This window comes from Phocoena sinus, chromosome 10 (genome assembly GCF_008692025.1).
Source record: "Phocoena sinus isolate mPhoSin1 chromosome 10, mPhoSin1.pri, whole genome shotgun sequence".
Taxonomy (NCBI): Eukaryota; Metazoa; Chordata; class Mammalia; order Artiodactyla; family Phocoenidae; genus Phocoena; species Phocoena sinus.
This window is the reverse complement of record NC_045772.1, coordinates 62,973,267-62,983,674: the sequence shown is the minus strand read 5'-3', so window position 1 is coordinate 62,983,674 and position 10,408 is coordinate 62,973,267.

Here is a 10,408-nt window from a genome sequence, read left to right as displayed (position 1 = left end):
AATTAAACTTAAAAGCTTTTGCACAGCAAAGGAAACCATAAACAAGATGAAAAGACAACTCTCAGAAAGGGCGAAAATATCTGCAAATGAATCAAACGACAAAGATTAATCTCTAAAATATACAAGCAGCTCATGCAGCTCAATACCAAAAACTAACAACCCAATCGAAAGATGGGCAGAAGACCTAAATAGACATTTCTTCAAAGAAGACACACAGATGGCCAAGAGGCACATGAAAAGATGCTCAACATCACTGATTATTAAAAAAATGCAAAACAAAACTACAATTAGGTATCACCTCACATCATCAGTAAGTCTACAAACAATAAATGCCGGAGTGGGTGTGGAGAAAAGGGAATCCTCTGGCCCTGTAGGTGGGAATGTAAATTGATACAGCCACTAAAGAGAACAGTATAGAGGGTGCTTAAAAAACTAAAAACAGAATTACCATATGACCCAGCAACCCCTCAGGGCATATACCCTGAGAAAACCAAAATTCAAAAAGACACATGCACCCCAATGTTCATTGCAGCTCTATTTACAATAGCCAGGACATGGAAATAACCTAAATGTCCATCGAAAGATGAATAGATTAAAAAAAAGTGGTACATACATACAATGGAATATTACTCGGCCATAAGAAGGAATGAAATTGGGTCATTTGTAGAGACATGGACAGACCTAGAGACTGTCATACAGAGTGAAGTAAGTCAGAGAGAGAAAAACAAATATCGTATATTAACGCATATATGTGGAATGTAGAAAAATGGTACAGATGAACCAGTTTGCAAGGCAGAAATAGAGACACAGATGTAGAGAACAAATGTATGGACACCAAGGGGGGAAGGGGGCGGTGAATTGGGAGATTGGGATTAACATTTATACACTAATACAGGGGTCCCCCACCCCTGGGTCATGGACCAGTACCGATCTGCAGCCTGTTAGGAACTGGGCCACACAGCAGGAGGTGAGCAGTCGGTGAGCGAGCAAACCTTCATCTGCCATTCCCCATTGTGCACATTACCGCCTGAACCATCCCCCCTGTCCTGTGGAAAAACTGTCTTCCACGAAATTGGTCCCTGGTGCCCGAAAGGCTGGGGACTGCTGCACTGATATGTATAAAATAGATAACTAATGAGAACCTGCTGTATAGCATAGGGAACTCCACTTCGCTGTACAATAAAAACTAACACAACATTGTAAAACAACTATACCCCAATTAAAAACAAAAAACAGAACCGCAATGAGGTATCACCTCACACCAGTCAGAATGGCCATCATCAAAAAATCTACAAACAATAAATGCTGGAGAGGGCACTTTCCTGGTGGCGCAGTAGTTAAGAATCCACCTGCCAATGCAGGGGACATGGGTTCGACCCCTGGTCCAGGAAGATCCCACATGCCACGGAGCAACTAAGCCCATGTGCCACAACTACTGAGCCTGCACTCTAGAGCCCACGAGCCACACTACTGAGCCCCCGTGCCACAACTACTGAAGCCCGTGTGCCTAGAGCCCATGCTCTGCAACAAGAGAAGCCACCACAGTGAGAAGCCCGCACACCACAACCAAGAGTAGCCCCCGCTCGACCCAACTAGAGAAAGCCTGTAGGCAGCAACAAAGACCCAATGCAGCCATAAATAAATAAATAAACATTTAAAAAGAAAACAATAAATGCTGGAGAGGGTGTGGAGAAAAGGGAACCCTCTGGCACCATTTGTGGGAATGTAAATTGATACAGCCACTATGGAGAACAGTATGGAGGTTCCTTCCTTAAAAAACTAAAAACAGAACTACCATATGACCCAGCAATCCCACTACTGGGCATATACCCTGAGAAAACCATTATTCAAAAAGATACATGTACCCCAATGTTCACTGCAGCTCTATTTACAATAGTCAGGACATGCAAACAACCTAAATGTCCATCAACAGATGAATGGATAAAGAAGATGTGGTACATAAATACAATGGAGTATTACTAAGCCATAAAAAGGAACAAAATTGGGTCATTTGTAGTGATGTGTATGAACCTAGAATCAGTCATACAGAGTGAAGTAAGTCAGAAAGAGAAAAACAAATACCATATATTAATGCATATATATGGAATCTAGAAAAATGGTACTGATGAACCTATTTGCAGGGCTGGAAAAGAGACACAGATGTAGAGAATGGATTTGCAGACGTGGGAGTGTGGGGAAGGGGAGGGTGGGACAAACTGAGAGAGCAGCAGTGACATATATACACTACTGTGTGTAAAATAGCTACTGGGAAGCTGCTGTATAGCACAGGGAGCTCAGCTCGGTGCTCTGTGATGACCTAGAGCAGTGGGATGCAGGGGGTGAGAGGGAGGCTCAAGAGGGAGGGGGTATTGTATACATATAGCTGATTCACTTTGTTGTACAGCAGAAACTAACCCACTATTGTAAAGCAATTATACTCCAATAAAAAAATATGTATTATAGGGCTTCCCTGGTGGCGCAGTGGTTGAGAGTCCGCCTGCTGATGCAGGGGACATGGGTTCGTGCCCTGGTCCGGGAAGATCCCACATGCCGCGGAGCGGCTGGGCCCGTGAGCCATGGCCGCTGGGCCTGCGCGTCCGGAGCCTGTGCTCCTGTTGCTCTCACAACAGTGAGAGGCCCGAGTACCACAAAAAAAATAAAAATTAAAAAATTAAAAATAAAATAAAGTAACAATAGATATTTTTTAAAATGTATTATGCTTTGGAATATAAAGTTGTCGTAATTGCAGTTCAAATTCCCAGAAAAGATGCTGAAATGATATAAAGTGAGTGAATTTGACCAGGGACTTGATAGCTAAGTTAAAGGAAAAGTCACAGGTTATAGTGAAATGAAATAATGTCGAAGTATACCACAATCTAATTGCAGTAATCACATAACATTATTTACTGTTATACAAAGTAGGTTTTTATTTTTAATAAATACTGCTTTTTTTTTTGCTATAAAACAAAGTAAAGGAACACTTATATCAAGGTTGCAGAATTCAGGCCACTCTAGGGAGTGTTTGGAGAAGTCTTTTTTTTTTTTTTTTTTTTAATCAAACCCTCACCCCTTGCCGTGGAAGGGTGGAGTCTTAACCATTGGACCGCCAGGGAAGTCCCTAGCAGAAGTCTTTGAGGGAGTCAGTTGGAGGAGGTTTAGGCCATTTAACTTTTTTTTTTTTTTAAGAGAGATGCTGATAACTCAATCCCCTTTTATCAGTGTAAATTTCTTTGTAGCAAACATAGATAGGCATTAGAGGCCAAGTCTTTGCCCTTTCATGGTTGAAATCCTTTTCCTCAAAATTGACTGGATATATTTAATAGTTTGCTGCCTTCGATAAGTATATATGTTTTTAACTTAGGTAAATATTTGTCAATTTAATTTATTATAAAATCTAGGGCTGGACTTCCCTTGTGGCACAGTGTTTAAGAATCTACCTGGGCTTCCCTGGTGGCGCAGTGGTTGAGAGTCCGCCTGCCGATGCAGGGGACATGGGTTCATGCCCCGGTCCAGGAAGATCCCACAGGCCGCGGAGCGGCTAGGCCCGTGAGCCATGGCCACTGAGCCTGTGCATCCGGAGCCTGTGCTCCGCAACAGGAGAGGCCACAACAGTGAGAGGCCCACGTACCACAAAAAAAAAAAAAAAAAAAAAAAAAAATCTACCTGCCAATACAGGGGACACAGGTTCGAGCCCTGGTCCGGGAACATTCCACATGCCACAGAGCAACTAAGCCTGTGTGCCACAGCTACTAAGCCCACGTTCTGCAACTACTGAAGCCCACGCGCTCTAGGGCTCACGTGTCGCAACTACTGAGCCCGTGTGCTGCAACTACTGAAGCCCACAAGCTTAGAGCCTGTGCTCCGCAATGAGAAGCCACTGCAATGAGAAGCCCATGCACCGCAACGAAGAGTAGCTCCTGTTCACCACAACTAGAGAAAGCCCGCACTCAGCAATGAAGACCCAGTGCAGCCAAAAAAAGAAAAAAAAAGAAAAATCTAGGGTTACCTATGTACATAACATACACAGCCTTACTGTTTCCTTAATATCTAGTATTTATTGAGTATCTACTATGCATAAGAAACTGTAAAAGTAATGACATTCATTCATTCAGCAAATATTTATCGAAGGCCTTTTATATGCCAAGCATTACTAGAAGGAGTGACAAACAAGGCAGAGTTATATCTCTTGTGGAACTTGGATATTAATGTCATCCTGTGAGATTGGTACTTACCTAAAGTTATGTGAGTATTAATAACTAGGGATCTCAGATATAAACCTAACCTCTAACCATTCAATATGAAATAGTAGCACATCCCTGCCCAACACACTCCTTTATCAAACGTGAAGGGGAGACTCTGTCTCTTTTGTGCTTTTCTGTATCCCCACAATCTAGGGCAGTGCTCACCTGGTTTAAAGGAGTGCTCTATAATGTTTGTTAAAATGAATGAGGCTCTGGGGTTCAAATTCACTAAGGCACAGAGAGGTTTGATACTTTGCCTAAGGTTAAATGGTAAATAACAAAACTAGGGTTCGGACCTAGGTCTGATCAACTCCAAGTTTGTGGTCTTAGCCACCAGAGTGTACCTTCTGTCTTGCATGTGTTACAAAGTCTGAAAAGCTTTTTTCATTGAATCTTTCTGCACTCAACATCAAAGGTTTAAAAAGTTCTATGTACGGCTTCCCTGGTGGTGCAGTGGTTGAGAGTCCGCCTGCCGATGCAGGGGACGCGGGTTCATGCCCCAGTCCGGGAAGATCCCACGTGCCGCGGAGCGGCTACGCCCGTGAGCCATGGCCGCTGAGCCTGCTCAGGACCTTCTTTTATAGATACAGACCAGCTGATAGCCCACACGTGTGGGCACGAACCCAGGTAGATTCTTAAACACTGTGCCACAAGGGAAGTCCAACCCTAGATTTTATAATAAATTAAATTGACAAATATTTACCTAAGTTAAAAACATATATACTTATCGAAGGCAGCAAACTATTAAATATAACCATGTGGGACACGGGAAGATCCCACATGCCACGGAGCGGCTGGGCCCGTGAGCCATGGCCGCTGAGTCTGCGCGTCTGGAGCCTGTGCTCCGCAGCGGGAGAGGCCACAACAGTGAGAGGCCCGCGTACCGCAAAAAAAAAAAAAAAAAAAAAAAGTCCTATTTAAATGTGTCCACTAGATGGCAACCTCCATTTCAAAATCACGGAAGTTTTACCAACTTTTTAAAATATAGAAAACTACAGAACTTAACATATCAAATCCTGTACATGCACAATCCATAATTAATAACTGTTAACATTTTGTTGCCTTTACTTCAGATCATTTTCTGAAGAGGAAGGATGTACAGATAAATTCCTCACCTTTCTTTCCCTCTTCCAATTTCCCTCCCTGAAGGAAACCACTATCATGAATTTAGGATGGAACCAGTCCATGTTTTTATATTTATTGTATGAATACATAAATAACACATGTCAGACTGTAGTACCTTTTTTACAAGCTTATAAATGGTACCTTAATTCAGACCAAAGAAAATTTAGGATTTTAGCTATGGTAACAATACTTTGTTTTGGAATAAACCTGAGCATTAGAGCATTATTTTTTCCAACTGACAACTCTTAGAATTTAATATCACATCTGGAAAAAATGCTTGCCAAAAAAATTTTTTAATTAATAAACACTCATCAATCCAAAAGATAAGAAAGGAGAGAAAAGAAACAGGCAGGACAAATTGCCCAAAATAAAATTATAGAAATCTATGTGTATTAGTAATGATAATAAATAAAAATGCACTGGATATTAAATATTAAAAATTGTCACATTGGATTAGAAAACAAAATCCAGCTATATGTTGTTTATATAAGGGGTAAATCTAAAATATAAGGATACAGCAAGGTTGAGAGTAAAGGCATGGAAGAAGTTATACCAGCCAAATATTAGCCAAAAGAAAGCATCAGTGTAGCTATATTTATATTGAACAAAATAGACTTTAAAGGAAAAAATTATTACTTGGGACAAAGATGGTCACTATAAAATGAAAAAAGATTTAACTCACTTGGAAGATAAAACACATCTAAACTTGGATACACCCAATAATACAGGGTCAAGATGTTAAGCAAAATGCGGAAATATAATGAGAAAGAAAAATTCACAATCTTAGTAGAATTTAGCATACCTCTCTCATAACTGATACAAAAAGCAGGAAAATCATCAGTACAAAGACTTGAACAATAAAAAAACTTGACCTAACATACTAAATTTCATCAACTGTAAGCCACCGCTGATTGTAAAGCAAGCTATATCTTAAGTACCACTAAGAAAGAAAAGCCACTGCCAGTTAAACTACGCCATGCCATTGGTGGCCAGATGCATACTGATTTCAGAGATGTTTAAATGTGAAAAAACATACATCTTTTAATCAGTGAAATCTGATGTAGAAAATACAACTGTAAATAACACATAAGAGTATTTATGAAAATAGAACCATATAATTTGGGCAGTAAAGTCTCAACAAATTTTCAAAGGACTGGTTTCATACAGACTATGTTCCATTGATCTATGTGTGTCTCTCCTTTCACCAAAACCACACTGTCTTGATTACTGTAGCTTCATAGTAAGTCTTGAAATCAGGTGATTTGAATTCTTCAAGTTTTATCTTTTATTTTTCCCCTAAAATTGTTTTGGCCATTCCAGTTTCTTTGCCTTTCTATATGAATTTTAGAATCAGCTGGTCCGTATCTATAAAAGAAGGTCCTGGGCTTCCCTGGTGGGGCAGTGGTTGAGAGTCCGCCTGCCGATGCAGGGGACACGGGTTCGTGCCCCGGTCCGGGAAGATCCCAAGTGCCGCGGAGCGGCTGCGCCCGTGAGCCATGGCCACTGAGCCTGCACGTCCGGAGCCTGTGCTCCGCAACAGGAGAGGCCACAGCAGTGAGAGGCCCGCGTACCGCAAAAAAAAAGAAGGTCCTGCTGGGATTTTGACTGGGGTTGTGTTAAAACTATACACGGATCAACTGGGGAAGAACTGACATTTAACAGTATTCATCCAATTCATAAACACAATATATTTCCACTTATTTAGTGTTTGATTTTTTTTCTTCAGTGTTTTGCAGTTTTTGGCAGAGACAATGCACATATTTTGTTAGATTTATACCTAATTACTACTTCTTTTTCTTTTTTCTTATAGGTATTTTAAATTTCATAGGTAGTTTAAATTTCATAGGTAGTTTAAATTTCAGTTTCCAACTATTGGCTAATATATAAAAAGAGGAATTTTGTCCTGTAACCTTATTATAAATTCACTTATTAGTTCGAGGAGCTTTTAAAATAGATTTTCTTGGGGGTGGAGGGGTTCTATTGAGACAGTGGCATTTGTGAATAGAGACAGTTTTATATCTTTAAAGTCTGTACCTTTACTTTTTAAATAAATTTATTTATTTATTTTTGGCTGCGTTGGGTCTTCATTGCTGCACATGGGCTTTCTCTAGTTGCAGCAAGCAGGGGCTACTCTTCGTTGCAGTGTGCAGGCTTCTCATTGTCTTCTCTTGTTGTGGAGCATGGGCTACAGGCACGTGGGCTTCAGTAGTTGTGGCTAATGGGCTCAGTGGTTGTGGCTCACGGGCTCCAGAGCGCAGACTCAGTAGCTGTGGCGCACGGGCTTAGTTGCTCCGTGGCATGTGGGATCCTCCCGGACCAAGGCTCGAACCTGTGTCCCCTGCATCGGCAGGCAGATTCTTAACCACTGTGCCACCAGGGAAGCCCTGTATGCCTTTATCTTGCTTTACTGTACTGCCTAGGATTTCTAGTATAATGTTAAATAGAATTGGTAAGAGTGGACTCTTTTTTTTTCTTTGCTGCGCCGTGCAGCTTGTGGGATCTTAGTTCCCCGACCAGGGATTGAACCCAGGCCCTGGCAATGAAAGCGCCAAGTCCTAACCATGGACTGCCAGGGAATTCCCACCACTGCTTTTCAACATCATACTGTCAAGTCCTAATGCAATAAGATAAGAAAAGGAAATTAAAGGTATACAGATTGGGAAGGAAGAAATAAAATCGTCTTTGTTCACAGATGATATGTTAATCTATTAGAAAATCCAAAAGATTTGACAAAGAAACTCCTGGAACTAATAAGTGATTACAGCAGGGTTGCAGGATACAAGGTTAATATACAAAAGTCAATTTCTTTTGAATATACCAGCAATGAACAACTGGAATTTGAAATTAAAAATACAATACTATTTACATTAGCACCCCCCAAAATGAAATACTTAGGTGTAAATCTAACAAAATATGTACAAGATCTATATGAGGAAAATTACAAAACTGATAAAAGAAATCAAACAAGAACTAACTAAATGGACAGGTATTCCATGTTAATGGATAGAAAGACAACACTGTCAGGATGGCAGTTCTTCCAACTTGCTCTAGATTCAATACAAGCCCAATCAAAATCCCAGCAAGTTATTTTGTGGACATCAACAAACTGCTTCTAAAGGTTATACACAGTGAAAAAAGACTCAGAATAGACAACACAATATTGAAGGAGAAGAACAAAGCTGGAGAGCTGACAGTACCTGACTTCAAGACATACCATAGTGGGACTTCCCTGGTGGTCCAGTGGTTAAGACACCACACTTCCACTGCAGGGGCCACAGGTTCGACCCTTGGTCAGGGAACTGTGATCCCACATGCCGAGTGGCCAAAAAGAAAAAAAACAGTTAAGAAAAAAGACATAACACAGAGCTACAGTAATCAAGACAGGGTGATATTCGCAAAAGAACAGACAAATAGATCAATGGAACAGTACAGAGTGCCCAGAAGTAGACCCACAGGGATACAGTCAACTGATCTTCAACAAAGGAGCAAAGGCAATACAATGGAGCAAAGACAGTATTTTAAATAAGTGGTGCTGGAACAACTGGACATCCACATTAAAAAAAAAAAAAAAGAATCTAGACACAGACTTTATATCCTCCACAAAAATTAACTCAAAATGGACCACAGACCTAAATGTAAAACACAAAAGTATAAAACTCTTAGAAGATAACATAGGAGAAAATCTAAATGACCTTGGGTTTGTCAATGACTCCAAAAGTATGATCCTTAAAAAAAAGAATTGATAAATTGGACTTCATTAAAACTAAAAGTTTCTGCTCTGTGAAAGACAAAGAAAAAGGCAAGCCACAGACTGGGAGAAAATATTTGCAAAAGACATATCTAATAGAGGACTGTTATCCAAAAAATACAAAGAGCTCTTAAAACTCAACAATAAGAACCTGATTAAAAGATGGGCCAGGGCTTCCCTGGTGGCGCAGTGGTTGGGGGTCCGCCTGCCAATGCAGGGGATACAGGTTCGTGCCCCGGTCTGGGAGGATCCCACATGCCGCGGAGCGGCTGGGCCCGTGAGCCATGGCCGCTTAGCCTGCGCATCCGGAGCCTGTGCTCCGTGATGGGGGAGGCCGCAACGGTGAGAGGCCCGCGTACAGAAAAAAAAAAAAAAAGATGGACCAAAGACCTTAATAGACATCTCATCAATAAGATATATAGATGGCAAATAAACATGTGAAAAGATGATCCACATCGTGTCATCAGGGAGATGCAAATTAAAACAATGAGATACCACTAATACACCCATTAGAATAGCCAAAACCCAAAACATTTGTAACACCAAATGCTCATGAACAGGAACTCTCAGTCATTGCTACTGGGAATGCAAAAGTGGTGCAGACACTTTGGAAGACAGTTTGGCAATTTCTTACAAAACTAAACATACTCTTTTTTTTTTTTTTGCAGTACGCGGGCCTCTCACTGTCGTGGGCTCTCCCATTGTGGAGCACAGGCTCCGGACGCGCAGGCTCAGCGGCCATGGCTTACGGGCCCAGCCGCTCCGCGGCATGTGGGATCTTCCCGGACCGGGGCACGAACCCATGTCCCCTGCATCGGCAGGCGGACTCTCAACCACTGCGCCACCAGGGAAGCCCTAAACATACTCTTATCATATGATCCAGCAATTGCACTGTTTGGTATTTACCAAAGGAGCTGAAAACTTATGTTTACCCAAAAACCTGCACACAGATGTTTACAGCAAATTTATTCATAACTGCCAAAACTAGGAAGCAACCAAGATGTGCTTCAATAGGTGAATGGATGAACTGTGGTATATCCAGATAATGGAATATTATTGATCACAAAAAAGAAATGAGCTCTTAAGCCATGAAAAGACATGGAGGGGGACTTCCCTGGTGGTCCAGTGGTAAAGAATGCTCCTTCCAATGCAGGGTTCGACCCCTGGTCGGGGAACTAAGATCCCACATGCTGGGCTTCCCTGGTGGCGCAGTGGTTGAGAGTCCGCCTGCCGATGCAGGGGACACGAATTCGTGTCCCGACCCAGGAAGATCCCACATGCTGCGGAGCGGCTG